Consider the following 19,513-nt stretch of genomic DNA (forward strand, 5'->3'; position numbering starts at 1 on the left):
TAGTTGTCCCATGTTAGAACTTAATTCTCCTAGGGAGGTGTTGATTTGCTCCCAATAGTTTTGTGGAGGAAAATGCATCCCTTGAGGCATGTCAGGGATTTCATGATGAGGAATTTCCTCATGCTCATGGTGAGGTTCTCTTATTTGCTCCATCCTTTTCTTAGTGATGGGCTTATCCTCATCAATGAGGATGTCTTCCTCTATGTCAATTCCAGCTGAATTGCAGAGGTGACAAATGAGGTGAGGGAAGGGTAACCTTGCCAAGGTAGAGGGCATGTCCGCCACCTTGTAGAGTTCTTGGGAGATAACCTCATGAACTTCTACTTCTTCTCTAGTCATGATGCTATGAATCATGATGGCTCGGTCTATAGTAACTTCAGACCAGTTGCTAGTGGGAATGATTGAGCGTTGGATAAACTCCAACCATCCCCTAGCCACGGGCATGTGGTCATGCCTTCTTAGTTGAACTGGCTTCCCTCTTGAATCTCTCTTCCATTGAGCGCCCTCTTCACAAATGTCTATGAGGACTTGATCCAACCTTTGATCAAAGTTGACCCTTCTAGTGTAGGGGTGTGCATCTCTTTGCATCATGGGCAAGTTGAATGCCAACCTTACATTCACCGGACTAAAATCTAAGCATTTCTCCCGAACCATTGTAAGCCAATTCTTTGGGTCTGGGTTCACACTTTGATCATGGTTCTTGGTGATCCATGCATTGGCATAGAACTCTTGAACCATTAAGATTCCGACTTGTTGAATGGAGTTGGTGAGAACTTCCCAACTTCTTCTTCGAATCTCATGTCGGATCTCCGGATATTCATTCTTTTTGAGCTTAAAAGGGACCTCGGGGATCACCTTCTTGGCCACAACTTCATAGAAGTGGTCTTGATGCACCCTTGAGATGAGTCTCTCCATCTCCCATGACTCAGAGGTGGAAGCTTTTGCCTTCCCTTTCCTCTTTCTAGAGGTTTCTCCGGCCTTAGGTGCCATAAATGGTTATGGAAAAATAAAAAGCAACGCTTTTACCACACCAAACTTAGAAGGTTTGCTCGTCCTCGAGCAAAAGAAGAAAGAAGGACGGAGAAGAAGAGAAAAATGGAAGAGATGGAGAAGTGGGAGTGATTCGGCCAAGGGGAAGAAGATGTATGGATGATGTGTGAAAATGAGGGGGTGAAGATGGGTTTATATAGGGGTGGAGAGATGGGTAGGGTTCGGTCATGTATGGGTGGGTTTGGGAGGGAAAGTGGTTTGAATTTGGATGGTGAGGTAGGTGGGATTTATGATGGATGGATGTGGGTTGTGAAGGGTTTATGGAGAAGAGGGTAGGATTTGATAGGTGAGGGGTTTTTGGGGAAGAGGTATTGAGGTGATTGGTGAATGAGTGAAGAAGAGAGAGAGAGATGAGGTAGGTGGGGATCCTGTGGGGTCCACAGATCCTGAGGTGTCAAGGATTTCTCATCCCTGCACCATGTGGCGTGCAAAACACCCCCTTGCTGCCAATCCTCGCATTAAACGCCAGGCTGCTGCCCATTTCTGGTGTTTAACGCCAGCTTCTTGCCCTTTTCTGGCGTTAAACGCCAGTCTGGTGCCCATTTCTGGCGTTAAACGCCCAGAATGGTGCCAGACTGGGCGTTTAACGCCCATTCTGCTACCCTTACTGGCGTTTAAACACCAGCAAGTTTCTCCTCCAGGGTGTGCTATTTTTCATTCTGTTTTTTTATTCTATTTTTATTTTTTCACTTGTTTTTGTGATTTCACATGATCATCAACCTACAGAAAACCTAAAATAACAATGGAGAATAAATAAAATTGGGTTGCCTCCCAACAAGCGCTTCTTTAATGTTAGTAGCTTGACAGTGGGCTCTCATGGAGCCTCACAGATACTCAGAGCATGATGATGGCCTCTCAACACCAAACTTAGAGTTTGGTTGTGGCCTCCCAACACCAAACTTAGAGTTTGAATGTGGGGATTTTGTTTGACTCTGCATTGAAAGAAGCTTTTCATGCTTCCTCTCCATGGTTACAGAGGAACATCCTTGAGCCTTAAACACAAGGGACTCCTCATTCACTTGAAGGACTAATTCTCCTCTGTCTACATCAATCACAGCTTTTGCTGTGGCTAGGAAGGGTCTACCAAGGATGATGGATTCATCCATACACTTCCCAGTGTCTAGGATTATGAAATCAGCAGGGATATAGTGGTCTTCAACCTTTACCAAGACATCCTCTACAAGTCCATAAGCTTGTTTCCTTGAATTGTCTGCCATCTCTAGTGAGATTCTTGCAGCTTGTACCTCAAGGATCCCTAGCTTCTCCATTACAGAGAGAGGCATGAGGTTTATGCTTGACCCTAGGTCACACAGAGCCTTCTCAAAGGTCATGGTGCCTATGGGACAAGGTATTGAGAACTTTCCAGGATCCTGTCTCTTTTGAAGTAATCTCTGCCTAGTCAAATCATCCAGTTCTTTGGTGAGCAAGGGGGGTTCATCCTCCCAAGTCTCATTACCAAATAACTTGGCATTTAGTTTCATGATTGCTCCAAGGTACTTAGCAACTTGCTCTTCAGTAACATATTCATCCTCTTCAGAGGAGGAATACTCATCAGAGCTCATGAATGGCAGAAGTAAATTCAATGGAATCTCTATGGTCTCAGCGTGAGCCTCAGATTCCCATGGTTCCTTATGAGGGAATTCCTTGGAGGCCAGTGGACGTCCAGTGAGGTCTTCCTCAGTGGAGATCACTGCCTCTTCCTCCTCTCCATGTTCGGCCGTGTGGGTCATCTTGATGGCCTTGCACTCTCCTTTTGGATTCTCTTCTGTATTGCTTGGAAGAGTAATAGAAGGGAGTTCAGTAACTTTCTTACTCAGCTGACCTACTTGTGCCTCCAAATTTCTAATGGAGGACCTTGTTTCAGTCATGAAACTTTGAGTGGTTTTAATTAGATCAGAGACTACAGTTGCTAAGTCAGAGTGGTTTTGCTTAGAATTCTCTGTCTGTTGCTGAGAAGATGATGGAAAAGGCTTGCTATTGCTAAACCTGTTTCTTCCACCATTATTGTTATTGAAGCCTTATTGAGGCCTCTGTTGGTCCTTCCATGAGAGATTTGGATGATTTCTCCATGAAGGATTGTAAGTGTTTCCATAGGAATCTCCCATGTTCACCTCTTCCATTGCTGGGTTCTCACGATCATAAGCTTCTTCTTCAGGGGAAGCTTCCTTAGTACTGCCTGGTGCAGCTTGCATTCCAGACAGACTTTGAGAAATCATATTGACTTGCTGAGTTAATATTTTATTCTGAGCCAGTATGGCATTCAGAGTATCAATCTCAAGAACTCCTTTCTTCTGATTTGTCCCATTATTCACAGGGTTCCTTTCAGAAGTGTACATGAATTGGTTATTTGCAACCATCTCAATGAGTTTCTGAGCTTCTGCATGCGTCTTCTTCAGATGAAGAGATCCTCCAGCAGAGTTGTCCAATGACATCTTGGACAGTTCAAACAGGCCATCATAGAAGATACCTATGATGCTCCATTCTGAAAGCATGTCAGAAGGACACCTTCTGATCAATTGCTTGTATCTTTCCCAAGCTTCATAAAGGGATTCACCTTCCTTCTGTCCAAAGGTTTGGACTTTCACTCTAAGCTTGCTCAATTTTTGAGGTGGAAAGAAATTTGCCAAGAAGGCATTGACTAGCTTTTCCCAAGAGTTCAGGCTTTCTTTAGGTTGTGAATCCAACCATGTTCTAGCTCTGTCTCTTACAGTAAAGGGAAAAAGCATAAGCTTGTAGACCTCGGGATCAACCCCATTAGTCTTGACAGTGTCACAGATTTGCAAGAATTCAGCTAAGAACTGATGAGGATCTTCCAATGGAAGTCCATAAAACTTGCAATTCTGTTGCATTAGAAAAACTAGTTGAGGCTTAAGCTCAAAGTTGTTTGCTCCAATGGCCAGGATAGAGATGCTTCTTCCATAGAAGTCGGGAGTGGGTGCAGTAAAGTCACCAAGCACCTTTCTTGCATTGTTGGTGTTTTCGGCTGCCATGGCTTCTTCTTGTTTGAAAAGCTCTGTTAGGTCCTCTACAGAGAGTTGTACTTTAGCTTCTCTCAGCTTTCTCTTCAAGGTCCTTTCGGGTTCAGGATTAGCCTCAACCAGAATGTCTTTGTCCTTACTCCTACTCATATGAAAGAGAGAAGAAGAAAGTATGGAATCCTCTATGTCACAGTATAGAGATTCCTTGAGGTGTTAGAGGAAAAGAAAAATAGAAGGAGGAGGTAGAAAGAGAAGAATTCGAACTTATCAAGAGGGATAGAGTTCGAATTGTAGATAGTGGAGGAGTGTTAGTCCTTAAATAGAAGGATGTGAGAAGAGGGGAAGAATTTTTGAAATTAAAGTAAAAGATTTTGAAATAATTAAAAGAAATTTTGAAAATTTGGTAAAGGATTTTCGAAAATTAAGATTGGGAAAGAAATTAAGTGATTTTTGAAAAGGATTTTGAAATTAGAAATCAAAAAGATATGATTGAAACTTAATTTTGAAAAAGATGTGATTGAAAAGATATGATTGAGAAGATATGATTGAAAATCAAATTAAAAAGAGAAAGTTTTAAAATTAAAGTTGATTACTTAACTAACAAGAAATTAGAAGATATAATTCTAGAATTAAAACTTTTGATCCTTTCTTAATAGGCAAGTAACAACTAGAAAATTTTGAATTAAATTATTAATTGTAGCAAGGATTTTTGAAAATAGTAATAAATAAAAAAATTGAAAAGAAATTGATTTTGAAAAGATATGATTGAAAAGATATGATTTGAAAAAGATTTGATTTTGAAGAATTATGAAAATTTGAAAAAGATTTTAATTAAAAACAAAATCTTCCCTCTAGTGTCCTCCTGGCGTTAAACGCCCAGAATGGCATCCATTCTGGCGGTGTTTAACGCCCAAAATGCTACCTTTTTGGGCGTTTAACGCCCAGCCAGGTACCCTGGCTGGTGTTTAAATGCCAGTTTTCCTTCTTCACTGGGCGTTTTGAATGCCCAGCTTTTTCTGTGTAATTCCTCTGCTGAATGTTCTGAATCTTCAATTTTCTATGTTATTGAATTGAAAAGACACAATTTTAAAAATTTTTTGAATTTTTAATGATGAGAAACAATAGAATTGCAACTAAGATCAAATAAACAATGCATGCAAGACACCAAACTTAGAAGTTTGTATACTAAGGACTATAACAATTTGAAAATGTATGTAAGAAACAACAAAAGACACAGAATAAGAGAAATTAAAGATCAGAGCACTGAAATCATCAAGAACAACTTGAAGATCAATGAAGAACATAATGCATATATTCAAAAAAATGCAAGAAAAATAAAGACATGCAATTGACACCAAACTTAAAAATTGATATTAGACTCAAACAAGAAACATAAAATATTTTTTATTTTTATGGTTTTATAAATTTTTTTTTTGTGATTTTTCGAAAATTGAGTGGAAAAGAAAATAAAGGGACTCAAAATTTTTAATAAGAGTTCCAAGAATCATTGCAATGCTAGTCTAAGACTCCGGTCCAGGAATTAGACATGGCTTACTAGCCAGCCAAGCTTTCAATGAAAGCTTCGGTCCAAAACACTAGACATGGCCAATGGCCAGCCAAGCTTTAGCAGATCATTGCTAACAACAGCAAAATTGATAGAAATCAACAAGCTCTTGTGATGATAAGTTGAAACCTCGGTCCAATAAGATTAGACATGGCTTCACAGCCAGCCAGACTTCAACAGATCATCATGAAACTCTAGAATTCATTCTTAAAAACTCTGAAGAACAAAATAGAAAAAAAATTTTTGTATTTTTGAAAAAAATTTTCGAAAATAAAAAGTAAAAAGCTTAAACATAAAATAAAATTACCTAATCTAAGCAACAAGATGAGCCGTTAGTTGTCCAAACTCGAACAATCCTCTGCAACGGCACCAAAAACTTGGTGTTGTTGCCTGACCAAAAACTTGGCACTGATGTTACCGGAAACAAATGCGAAATTTTTGTTCGTTCCATCCCCGGCAACGGCGCCAAAAACTTGGTGCACGAAATTGTGATCATCAATGGCGCCAACAACTTGGTACGACAATTGTAATCTCAACTCTTTATCACAACTCCGCACAACTAACCAGCAAGTGCACTGGGTCATCCAAGTAATAAACCTTACACGAGTAAGGGTCGATCCCACGGAGATTGTCGGCTTGAAGCAAGCTATGGTCATCTTGTAAATCTCAGTCAGGCGGATTCAAATGGTTATGGAGGATTGATAATTAAAAGATGAATAAAACATAAAATAAAGATAGAGATACTTATGTAATTCATTGGTGAGAATTTCAGATAAGCGTATGAAGATGCTTTGTTCCTCCTGAACCTCTACTTTCCCATTGACTTCTTCCAATCATTTATACTCCCTTCCATGGCAAGCTTTATGTTGGGCATCACCGTTGTCAATGGCTACTTCCCGTCCTCTCAGTGAAAATGTGCTGTCACCGCACAGCTAATCATCTGTCGGTTCTCGATCATGTTGGAATAGGATCCATTGATCCTTTTGCGTCTGTCACACGCCCAACAATCGCGAGTTTGAAGCTCGTCACAGTCATCCCTTCCCAGATCCTACTCGGAATACCACAGACAAGGTTTAGACTTTCCAGATCTCAAGAATGACCGCCAATAATTCAAGCCTATACCAAGAAGGTTCTAATCTTAGATTATAAACCCAACAGATACACATTCAAGCTTGTTTGCATGTAGAACGGAAGTGGTTGTCAGGCACGCGTTCATAGGTGAGAATGGTGATGAGTGTCACATAATCATCATATTCATCATGTTCTTGTGTGCGAATGAATATCTTAGAGAAGAAGTAGGCGTGAATTGAATAGAAAAACAGTAGTACTTTGCATTAATTCATGAAGAACAGCAGAGCTCCACACCTTAATCTATGGTGTGTAGAAACTCCACCATTGAAAATACAAAAGTGATAATGGTGGTCATTGGCTTTGGCCCCAGAGAGGGAACCTGAAGAACCAAGATGAAAATACAATAGTAAAAGGTCCTATTTATAGAGAACTAGTAGCCTAGGGTTTACAAAAATAAGTAATTAATGCAGAAATCTTCTTCTGGGCCCACTTGGTGTGTGCTTGGGCTGAGAATTGAAGCTTTCACATGTAGAGACTTTTCTTGGAGTTAAACGCCAGCTTTTGTGCCAGTTTCGGCGTTTAACTCCAGCTTTTGTGCCAGTTCTGGCGTTTTGACGCTAGAATTCTTAAGCTGACTTGGAACACCGATTTGGGCCATCAAATCTTGAGTAAAGTATGGACTATTATATATTTCTGGAAAGCCCAAGATGTCTAATTTCCAACGCAATTGAGAGCGCACCAATTAGGTCTCTGTAGCTCCAGAAAATCCACTTTGAGTGCAGGAAGGTCAGAATCCAATAGCATCTGCAGTCCTTTTTCAGCCTCTGGATCAGATTTTTGCTCAGGTCCCTCAATTTCAGCCAGAAAATATCTGAAATCACAGAAAAACACACAAACTCATAGTAAAGTCTAGAAATGTGATTTTTAAATAAAAACTAATAAAAACGTAATAAAAACTAACTAAAACATACTAAAAATATACTGAAAACAATGCCAAAAAGCGTATAAATTATCCGCTCATCACATACCTCTTTAAAAGGTGTTCAGATGGCATCATCCGAAGATGTGTCCCAGATGAAGAAACACAACAGATTCTTTGGCACTGTCATAGTTCTGATTATGGAGGCCATTTTGGTGGTGAAAGGACAGCTACAAAGGTCCTTCAGAGCGGGTTTTACTGGCCGACTCTCTTTAGAGATTCTAAAGAATTCGTGAAGCACTGTGATAGATGTGCAAAGTTCACGAATCTCCCTGCCAACCATGAAATGCCACAGCAGGGGATTCTTGAGGTTGAGTTGTTTGATGTGTGTGGTATTGATTTTATGGGACCTCTCCCACCCTCAAATTCAAACAACTATATTCTAGTGGCAGTTGACTATGTGTCTAAGTGGGTGGAAGTTGTGGCTCTACCCACCAATAATGACAAGGTGGTAATGAGCTTTCTTCAGAGATATATCTTTAGCCGGTTTGGTGTCCCAAGGACACTCATTAGTGATGGAGGAAGTCACTTCTGTAACAGACAGCTGGACTCTCTTCTGCATAGATATGGAGTCCGTCGTAAGGTGACAACCCCCTATCACCCTTAGACAAGTGGACAGGTTGAAGTTTTCAACAGGGAACTTAAGAGGATTCTAGAGAAGACCGTCAGTATTTCAAGAAAGGACTGGTCTAGGAAGCTTGATGATGCTCTCTAAGCATACCGGACAGCGTACAAGACTCCAATTGGCATGTCCCTATATCAGTTGGTCTATGGCAAAGCCTGTCACTTGCCAGTTGAGCTGGAGTACAAGGCTTACTGGGCAATCAGGTACCTGAATCTTGATTCAGAAGCTGCAGGAATTAAGTGAATGCTTCAATTGAACGAGCTTGATAAATTCAGATATTCAGCTTATGAGAATGCCAAGCTCTATAAGGAGAGAACAAGCTACTACATGACAAGAAGATTGCCATCAGGGTCTTTGAACTAGGACAGAGAGTCCTTCTATATAATTCAAGGCTCAAATTCTTTCCTGGGAAGTTGAAATCCCAGTGGTCAGGACCGTTTGTGGTTATTAGAGCTTCACCATATGGTCATGTGAAAATACAGGAAGAGAATTGATGAGCGGATAATTTATACGCTTTTTGGCATTGTTTTTAGTATGTTTTTAGTAGGATCTAGTTACTTTTAGGGATGTTTTTATTAGTTTTTATGTTAAATTCACATTTCTGGACTTTACTATGAGTTTGTGTGTTTTTCTGTGATTTCAGGTATTTTCTGGCTGAAATTGAGGGACTTGAGCAAAAATCAGATTCAGAGGTTGAAGAAGGACTGCTGATGCTGTTGGATTCTGACCTCCCTGCACTCAAAGTGGATTTTCTATAGCTACAGAACTCCAAATGGTGCGCTCTCAACGGCTTTGGAAAGTAGACATCCAGGGCTTTCCAGAAATATATAATAGTCTATACTTTTCCCGAGTTTAGATGACACAAAAGGGCGTTGAACGCCAGTTCTACGCTGCAGTTTGGAGTTAAACGCCAGAAACACGTCACGAACCAGAGTTGAACGCCAAAAACACGTTACAACTTGGCGTTCAACTTCAAAAGAAGCCTCTGCACGTGTAAACTTCAAGCTCAGCCCAAGCACACACCAAGTGGGCCCCGGAAGTAGATTTATGCATCAATTACTTACTTCTGTAAACCCTAGTAGCTAGTTTAGTATAAATAGGACTTTTTACTATTGTATTAGACATCTTGGGACGTTTAGTTCTTAGATCATGGGGGCTGGCCATTCGGCCATGCCTGAACCTTTCACTTATGTATTTTTCAACAGTAGAGTTTCTACACACCATAGATTAAGGTGTGGAGCTCTGCTGTTCCTCAAAGATTAATGCAAAGTACTATTGTTTTTCTATTCAATTCAACTTATTCCACTTCTAAGATATTCATTCGCACTTCAATATGATGGATGTGATGATCATGACAGTCATCATCATTCTCAACTTATGAACGCGTGCCTGACAACCACTTCCGTTCTACCTTAGATTGAATGGATATCTCTTGGATATCTAATACAGGGGACCGAGTCCGAGATATTAGTGTCTTCGTGGTATAAGTTAGAACCCATGGATGGCCATTCCTGAGATCCGGAAAGTCTAAACCTTGTCTGTGGTATTCCGAGTAGGATCTGGGAAGGGATGGCTATGACGAGCTTCAAACTCGCGAGTGCTGGGCGTAGTGACAGACGCAAAAGGATAGTAAATCCTATTCCAGTATGATCGAGAACCGACAGATGATTAGCCATGCAATGACAGCGCATTGGACCATTTTCACATGAGGATGGGATGTAGCCATTGACAACGGTGATGCCCTACATAAAGCTTGTCATGGAAAGGAGTAGGATTGATTGGATGAAGACAGCAGGAAAGCAGAGATCAGAGGAACGAAAGCATCTCTATATGCTTATCTGAAATTCTCACCAATGAATTACATAAGTATCCCTATCCTATTTTAATTTTCGTTCACTATAATCTCTTTATACATTTGAATCCGCCTGACTGAGATTTACAAAGTGACCATAGCTTGCTTCAAGCCGACAATCTCTGTGGGATCGACCCTTACTCACGTAAGGTTTATTACTTGGACGACCCAGTGCACTTGCTGGTTAGTTGTACGAAGTTGTGAAATAGATATAAGATCATGAACGTGCGTATTGAGTTTTTAGCGCCGTTACCAAGGAATGGAATGATCACGATTTCGCACACCAAGTTTTTGGCGCCGTTGCCGGGGATCACAATTTCATGCACCAAGTTTTTGGCGCTGTTGCCGGGGATTGTTCGAGTTTGGACAACTGACGGTTCATCTTGTTGCTCAGATTAGGTAACTTTATTTTAATTTTAAGTTTTTGTTTTTATTCTTTTAATTTTCGAAAAAATTTCCAAAAAAAAAAATAAAATATATTTTTCTTCAGAATTTTTAAGAATGAATTCTAGTGTTTCATGAAGCATGTTGAAGCCGGGCTACCTGTAAAGCCATGTCTAAATTCATTTGGACTGAGGCTTCCAAATCATCATTACAAGAGTAAGCTATTTGTTGCTAATCAAATTTGTTATTGTATGACTGATTTGTATCTTCTAAAGCTTGGCTGGCCATTGGCCATGTCTAGTGTTTTGGACCGGAGCTTTCATTGAAAGCTTGGCTGGCTAGTGAGCCATGTCTAATTCCTGGACTGAGGCTTTAGACTAAGAGTGCAAGATTCCTGGAATTCATATTAAAATTTTTGGAATCCTTATTTTTCTTTTTCACATTAATTTTCGAAAAAATCCACAAAAAATTAGAAAATCATAAAATCAAAAATATTCTTGTGTTTCTTGTTTGGGTCTTGAGTCAATTTTAAGTTTAGTGTCAATTGCATGTTTTAAATTTTGCATAAAATTTTCGAAAAATTCATGCATTCATAGTGCTCTTCATGATCTTCAAGTTGTTCTTGGTAAATCTTCTTGTTTGATCTTGATGTTTTCTTGTTTTGTGTCTTTTCTTGTTTTACATGTGCATTTTTGCATCCATGGTGTCTAAACATTAAAAATTTCTAAGTTTGGTGTCTTGCATGTTTTCTTTGCATAAAAAATTTTTCAAAAATATGTTCTTGATGTTCATCATAATCTTCAAAGTGTTCTTGGTGTTCATCTTGACATTCATAGCATCCTTGCATGCATTCATTGTTTTGATTTAAAATTTCCATGCATTGCACATTTTTAGTGTTTTTCTCTCTCATCATAAAAATTCAAAAATAAAAAAATTTGTTTCAAAAAAAAATAATAATATATCTTATCTTTTTAAAATTTTTTTCAAAAATCATATCTTTTCCATTTTTTTATTTATTTTCGAAAATTTCAAAAATCATTTTCAAAATATTTTCAAAATCTTTTTCTTATTCTATCATATTTTCAAAAATCACATCATCAATTAATGTTTTGATTCAAAAATTTCAAGTTTGTTACTTACTTGTTAAGAAAGATTCAAACTTTAAGTTCTAGAATCATATCTTGTGATTTCTTGTGAATCAAGTCATTAATTGTGATTTTAAAAATCAAATCTTTTTCAAAACTAATTTCAATCATATCTCTTCAAAAATATTTTTTTATCTTATCTTTTTCAAAATCAAATCTTTCTAATCATATCTTTCAATATCATATCTTTTTCAAATATCTTTTCTAACTTCTTATCTTCTTATCTTTTAAAAATTGATTTTCAAAATTTGTTTCAACTAACTAATTAACTTTTTATTTATTTCTTATCTCTTTCAAAACTACCTAACTAACTATCCCTCTCTAATTTTCGAAAATACCTCCCTCTTTTTCAAAAATTCTTTTTAGTTAATTAATTGTTTAAATTTTAATTTTAATTTTAATTCTCCTTTAATTTTCAAAAATCATCAACTTCTTTTCAAAAATTAATTTTCGAAATTCCCTCTCCCTCATCTCCTTCTATTTATTTAATTACTTACTAACACTTCTCCTCATCTCATATCTTTGCTCCTATCCTCACCCTTGTGTTTGGATTATCCATTCTTCTTCACTCTTATTCCCTTTCTTCTTCTACTAGCAACAAGGGAACCTCCATATTGTGGTAAAAAGGATCCCTATTATTATTTTCTGTTCCCTTCTTTTTCATATGAGCAGGAGCAAGGACAAGAACATTCTTGTTGAAGCAGACCCTGAACCTGAAAGGACTCTGAAGAGGAAACTGAGAGAAGCTAAAATACAACAATCCAGAGACAACCTTACAGAAATTTTTGAAAAGAAAGAGGAGATGGCAGCCGAAAATAATAACAATGCAAGGAAGATGCTTGGTGACTTTACTGCACTAAATTTCAATTTACATGGAAGAAGCATCTCCATCCCTACCATTGGAGCAAACAATTTTGAGCTTAAGCCTCAACTAGTTTTTCTGATGCAACAAAACTGCAAGTTTCATAGACTTCCATCTGAAGATCCTTTTCAGTTCTTAACTGAATTCTTGCAAATATGTGATACTGTTAAGACTAATGGAGTAGATCCTGAAGTCTACAGGCTCATGCTTTTCCCTTTTGCTGTAAGAGACAGAGCTAGAATATGGTTGGACTCTCAACCCAAGGATAGCCTGAATTTTTGGGATAAGCTGGTCACGGCTTTTTTAGCCAAGTTCTTTCCTCCTCAAAAGCTGAGTAAGCTTAGAGTGGATGTTCAAACCTTCAGACAGAAAGAAGGAGAATCCCTCTATGAAGCTTGGGAGAGATACAAGCAACTGACCAAAAAGTGTCCTTCTGACATGCTTTCAGAATGGACTATCCTGGATATATTCTATGATGGTCTGTCTGAATTAGTGGTGCGCAGAAATTGTGATTACACTTTGATTATATAAAATTCATCGCTCTTTCTTTCCCTGGTAATGGCGCCAAAAACATGATGCCAATACCATGGTTCACAACTTCGCACAACTAACCAGCAAGTGCACTGGGTCGTCCAAGTAATACCTTACGTGAGTAAGGGTCGAATCCCACGGAGATTATTGGTATGAAGCAAGCTATGGTCACCTTGCAAATCTCAGTCAGGTAGGGTTAAATGTGATTGGATTAGATAATTAAAAGATAAATAATAAAGGATAGAAATACTTATGTAATTCATTGGTGAGAATTTCAGATGAGCGAATAGAGATGCTTTCGTTCCTCTGAACCTCTGCTTTCCTGCTATCTTCATCCAATCAGTCTTACTCCTTTCCATGGCTGGCTTTATGTGATACATCACCATTGTCAATGGCTACTTTTGGTCTTCTCTCGGGAAAATGATCCAAATGTCCTGTCACGGCACGGCTAATCGTCTAGAGGCATCACCCTTGTCAATGGTTTCATCTTATCCTCTCAGTGAAAATGGTCAACGCACCCTGTCACGGCACGACTATTCATCTGTCGGTTCTCGATCATGCTGGAGTAGGATTTACTATCCTTTTGCGTCTGTCACTACGCCCGGCAATCGCGAGTTTGAAGCTCGTCACAGTCATTCAATCATTGAATCCTACTCGGAATACCACAGACAAGGTTTAGACCTTCCGAATTCTCTTGAATGCCACCATCATTCTAGCTTACACCACGAAGATTCCGATTAAGAGATCTAAGAGATACTCATTCAATCTAATGTAGAACGGAAGTGGTTGTCAGGCACACGTTCATAGGGAATGATGATGATTGTCACGTTCATCACATTCAGATTGAAGTGCGAATGAATATCTTTGAAGCGAAATAAGGTGAATTGAATAGAAAACAGTAGTACTTTGCATTAATCTTTGAGGAACAGCAGAGCTCCACACCTTAATCTATGGAGTGCAGAAACTCTACCGTTGAGAATACATAAGTGAATAGAGGGTAGGCATGGCCGAGTGGCCAGCCCCCAAACATGATCAATAGATCAAAATATAATCGAAAGATGTCTAATACAATAGTAAAAGGTCCTATTTATAATAAACTAGCTACTAGAGTTTACAGAAGTAAGTAATTGATGCATAAATCCACTTCCGGGGCCCACTTGGTGTGTGCTTGGGCTGAGCTTGAGTGTTGCACGTGTAGAGGTCCTTCTTGGAGTTGAACGCCAGCATTTGTGCCAGTTTGGGCGTTCAACTCTGGTTTTGGATCCTTTTCTGGCGCTGGACGCCAGAATTGGGCAGAGAGCTGGCGTTGAACGCCAGTTTGCGTCATCTATTCTTAGCCAAAGTATGGACTAATATATATCGCTGGAAAGCCCTGGATGTCTACTTTCCAATGCAATTGGAAGCGCGCCATTTCGAGTTCTGTAGCTCTAGAAAATCCACTTTGATTTCAGGGAGGTCAGAATCCAACAGCATCAGCAGTCCTTCTTCAACCTCTGAATCTGATTTTTGCTCAAGTCCCTCAATTTCAGCCAGAAAATACCTGAAATCACAGAAAAATACACAAACTCATAGTAAATTCCAGAAATGTGAATTTAACATAAAAACTAATGAAAACATCCCTAAAAGTAACTAGATCCTACTAAAAATATACTAAAAACAATGCCAAAAAGTGTATAAATTATCCGCTCATCACAACACCAAACTTAAATTGTTGCTTGTCCCCAAGCAACTGAAAATCAAATAGGATAAAAAGAAGAGAATATACTATAAATTCCAAACTATCAATGAAACAGAGCTTCAATCATATGAGCGGGACTTATAGCTTTTTGCCTCTTGAATAGTTTTGGCATCTCACTTTATCCATTGAAGTTCAGAATGATTGGCATCTATAGGAACTCAGAGTTTAGATAGTGTTATTGACTCTCCTAGTTCAGTATGATGATTCTTGAACACAGCTATTTTATGAGTCTTGGCCGTGGCCCTAAGCACTTTGTTTTCCAGTATTACCACCGGATACATAAATGCCACAGACACATAATTGGGTGAACCTTTTTAGATTGTGACTCAGCTTTGCTAAAGTCCCCAATTAGAGGTGTCCAGGGTTCTTAAGCACACTCTTCTTTTGCTTTGGACCTTGACTTTAACCGCTCAGTCTCAAGTTTTCACTTGACACCTTCACACCACAAGCACATGGTTAGGGATAGCTTGGTTTAGCCGCTTAGACCAGGATTTTATTCCTTTAGGCCCTCCTATCCACTGATGCTCAAAGCCTTGGGATCCTTTTTATTTGCCCTTGCCTTTTGGTTTTAAGGGTTATTGGCTTTTTGCTCTTGCCTCTTGGTTTTAAGAGCTTTTGGATTTTTCTGCTTGCTTTTTCTTTTTCTTTCTATTTTTTTTCGCCTATTTTTTTTTCTGCAAGCTCTGTTCTTTGATGCTTTTTCTTGCTTCAAGAATCATTTTTATGATTTTTCAGATTATCAAATAACATGTCTCCTAGTCATCATTCTTTCAAGAGCCAACATATTTAACATTCTTAAACAACAACTTCAAAAGACATATGCCCTGTTCAAGCATACATTCAGAAAACAAGAAGCATTGTCACCACATCAATATAATTAAGGTAAGTTCAAGGATAAATTCGAAACTCATGTACTTCTTGTTCTTTTGAATTAAAACATTTTTCATTTAAGAGAGGTGATGGATTCATAGGACATTCATAACTTTAAGACATAGTTACTAACTACTAATGATCATGTAATGAAGACACAAACATGGATAAGCATTTATCATAGAGAAAACGAAAAATAGAAGAAATAAGAACAAGGAATGAATCCACCTTAGTGATGGTGGCGTTTCCTTCTTGAGGAACCAATGATGTCCTTGAGCTCTTCTATGTCTCTTCCTTGTCTTTGTTGCTCCTCCCTCATTGCTTTTTGATCTTCTCTAATTTCATGAAGGATGATGGAGTGCTCTTGATATTCCACCCTTAGTTGCTTCCAATAATTGTGTGGAAGAAAATGTATCTCCTGAGGTATCTCAGGGATCTCTTGATTTGCAGTCAAATGTTCTACCATTGAGCTATAGACCCTTGATGGAAGCTTTTGTCTTCCCTTTCCTCTTTCTAGAGGTTTCTTTGGCCTTAGGTGCCATCAATGGTTATGGAAAAAAACAAAAAGCTTTGCTTTTACCACACCAAACTTAGAATGTTGCTCGCCCTCGAGCAAAAGAAGAAAGAATAGAAAAAGAAGAAGAAGATATGGAGGGGATGGAGGGATGTGTGTATGGATGTGAGTGGTGAATGAAAAACAGAAGGGATGGTCCTGAATGGAGAGAGAGAGGGTGAGGTGGGTGGGGATCCTGTGGGATTCACAGATCCTGAGATGATCCTGTGGTGTCCACAGATCTTGAGGTGATCCTGTGGTGTCCACAGATCCGGAGGTGCAAGGATTTACATCCCTGCACCCATTAGGCATGTAAAATGCCCTTGCACACAACTCTGGGCGTTCAGCGCCAGGTTGGTGCCCATTTTGGGCGTTCAACGCCCATTTGTTGCCATTTCTGGCGTTGAACGCCAGAACCATGCTTGTTCTGGGCGTTCAGCGCCAGGATGCTGCCCATTTTGGGCGTTCAGCGCCAGAACCATGCTCTGTTCTGGCGTTGAACGCCAGGCAGGTGCTTCCTCCAGGGTGTGATTTTTCTTCTGCTATTTTTTATTCCGTTTTTAATTTTTATATTTATTTTGTGACTCCACATGATCATGAACCTATAAAGATATATAACTAAGAAAAATATTGTTAGATAAATAAAAATTGGGTTGCCTCCCAACAAGCGCTTCTTTAATGTCAATAGCTTGACAGTGGGCTCTCATGGAGCCTCACAGATGTTCAGAGCATTGTTGAGACTCTCCAACACCAAACTTAGAGTTTGGATATGGGAGTTCAACACCAAACTTAGAGTTTGATTGTGGCCTCCCAACACCAAACTTAGAGTTTGACTGTGGGGGCTTTGTTTGACTCTGCTTTGAGAGAAGCTTTTTCTGCTTCCTCTCCATGGATGCAGAGAGAGATCCTTGAGTTGTAAACACAAGGTTGTCCTTATTTAATTGAAGGATCAATTCTCCTCTGTTCACATCAATCACAGCTCTTGCTGTGGCTAGGAAAGGTCTTCCTAGGATGATGGATTCATCCTCTTCCTTTCCAGTATCCAGGACTATGAAATCAGCAGGGATGTAAAGGCCTTCAACCTTTACTAACACGTCCTCTACTTGTCCATAAGCCTGTTTTCTTGAATTTTCTGCCATCTCTAATGAGATTTTAGCAGCTTGCACCCCATAGATTCCCAGTTTCTCTATTACAGAGAGGGGCATGAGGTTTATTCCTGAACCAAGGTCACACAGAACCTTAAAGCTCATGGTGCCTATGGTACAAGGTATTATGAACTTTTCAGGATCCTGTTTCTTCTGAAGCAATGTCAGTTGATCCAGATCACTTAGTTCATTGGTGAACAAGGGAGGTTCATCTTCCCAAGTCTCAATACCAAATAATTTGGCATTCAGCTTCATGATTGCACCAAGAAACTTGGCAGTTTACTCTTCAGTAACATCCTCATTCTCTTCAGAAGAGGAATACTCATCAGAGTTCATGAATGGCATAAGGAGGTTTAATGGGACCTCTATGGTCTCTAGATGAGCCTCAGAGTCCTTTGGTTCCTCAGAGGGAAGCTCCTTATTGATCACTGGACGTCCCAGGAGGTCTTCCTCCTTAGGATTCACGTCCTCCTCTCCCTCATTGGGTTCGGCCAATTTAGTTATGTCAATGGCCTTGCACTCTCCTTTTGGATTCTCTTCTGTATTGCTTGGGAGAGTACTAGGAGGGATTTCAGTGATCCTTTTACTCAGCTGGCCCACTTGTGCTTCCAATTTTCTAATGAAAGACCTTGTTTCATTCATGAAACTCACAGTGGCCTTAGATAGATCAGAGACTAAGTTTGCTAAGCTAGAGGGGTTCTGCTCAGAATTCTCTGTTTGTTGCTGAGTGGATGATGGAAAAGGCTTGCTATTGCTAAATCTGTTTCTTCCACCATTATTAAAGCCTTGTTGAGGCTTTTGATCCTTCCATGAGAAATTTGGATGATTTCTCCATGATGAGTTATAGGTGTTTCCATAAGGTTCACCTAAGTAATTCACCTCTGCTATTGCAGGGTTCTCAGGATCATAAGCTTCTTCTTCAGAAGATACCTCTTGAGTACTGTTGGATGCAGCTTGCATTCCATTCAGACTCTGAGAAATCATATTGACTTGCTGAGTCAATATTTTGTTCTGAGCCAATATGGCATTCAGAGTATCAATTTCAAGAACTCCCTTCTTCATAGGCGTCCCATTATTCACAGGATTCCTCTCAGAAGTGTACATGAACTGGTTATCAACAACCATGTCAATGAGTTCTTGAGCTTCTGCAGGCATTTTCTTTAGGTGAATGGATCCACCTGTAGAAGTATCCAATGACATCTTTGATAGCTCAGATAAACCATCATAGAATATATCCAGGATGGTGCATTCTGAAAGCATGTCAGAAGGACATTTTTTGGTCAGCTGCTTGTATCTTTCCCAAGCTTCATAGAGGGATTCACCTTCCTTCTGTCTGAAGGTCTGAACATCCACTCTAAGCTTGCTCAGCTTTTGAGGAGGAAAGAACTTGGCTAAGAAAGCCGTGACCAGCTTATCCCAAGAGTTCAAGCTATCTCTGGGTTGAGAGTCCAACCACACTCTAGCTCTGTCTCTTACAGCAAAAGGGAAAAGTATGAGCCTGTAGACTTCAGGATCTACTCCATTAGTCTTAACAGTATCACATATCTGCAAGAATTCAGTTAAGAACTGAAAAGGATCTTCAGATGGAAGTCCATGAAACTTGCAGTTCTGCTGCATCAGAGAAACTAATTGAGGTTTCAGCTCAAAGTTGTTTGCTCCAATGGCAGGAATGGAGATGCTTCTTCCATGTAAATTGGAATTAGGTGCAGTAAAGTCACCAAGCATTCTCCTTGCATTATTATTATTTTCGGCTGCCATCTCCTCTTCCTGTTCGAAAATTTCTGAAAGGTTATCTCTGGATTATTGTATTTTAGCTTCTCTTAGTTTTCTCTTCAGAGTCCTTTCAGATTCTGGATCTGCTTCAACAAGAATATTCTTGTCCTTGCTCCTGCTCATATGACAAAGAAGAGGGCACAGAAAAAAAAATAATAACAATAATATGGATCCTTTATACCACAGTATAGAGGTCCTTATGTTAGTAGAAGAAAAGAAGAAAAAAATCTGAACTCAGAGAAAGAGAGGGTTCGGATTTTTTTGGTGGTGTGAGGAAGAGATGTTAGTAGATGAATAAATAAATAGAAGGGGATGAGAGAGAAGGAATTTTCGAAAATAATTTTTGAAAAAGAGTTAGTGATTTTTGAAAATAGTTTTTGAAAAATGTTAGTA

The 19,513-nt window shown here is 39.2% G+C and overlaps 3 non-coding genes across 3 annotated transcripts; 2 read left to right on the forward strand and 1 right to left on the reverse strand.

Annotated features, from left to right (window-relative positions):
• The first annotated feature begins 3,536 nt into the window (after window positions 1-3,536).
• On the forward strand, window positions 3,537-3,644 carry LOC112731494 (small nucleolar RNA R71). The gene has a single exon (XR_003167268.1). It is a non-coding gene; the product is annotated as a small nucleolar RNA R71 (small nucleolar RNA).
• Window positions 3,645-12,846: 9,202 nt separating this feature from the next.
• On the reverse strand, window positions 12,847-12,954 carry LOC112731312 (small nucleolar RNA R71). Its single transcript, XR_003167096.1, has one exon. It is a non-coding gene; the product is annotated as a small nucleolar RNA R71 (small nucleolar RNA).
• A 5,647-nt stretch (window positions 12,955-18,601) lies between these two features.
• LOC112731208 (small nucleolar RNA R71) lies at window positions 18,602-18,709 on the forward strand. Its single transcript, XR_003166996.1, has one exon. It is a non-coding gene; the product is annotated as a small nucleolar RNA R71 (small nucleolar RNA).
• The last annotated feature ends 804 nt before the right edge of the window (window positions 18,710-19,513 follow it).

This window comes from Arachis hypogaea, chromosome 12 (assembly GCF_003086295.3).
Source record: "Arachis hypogaea cultivar Tifrunner chromosome 12, arahy.Tifrunner.gnm2.J5K5, whole genome shotgun sequence".
In the NCBI taxonomy this organism is placed as follows: Eukaryota; Viridiplantae; Streptophyta; class Magnoliopsida; order Fabales; family Fabaceae; genus Arachis; species Arachis hypogaea.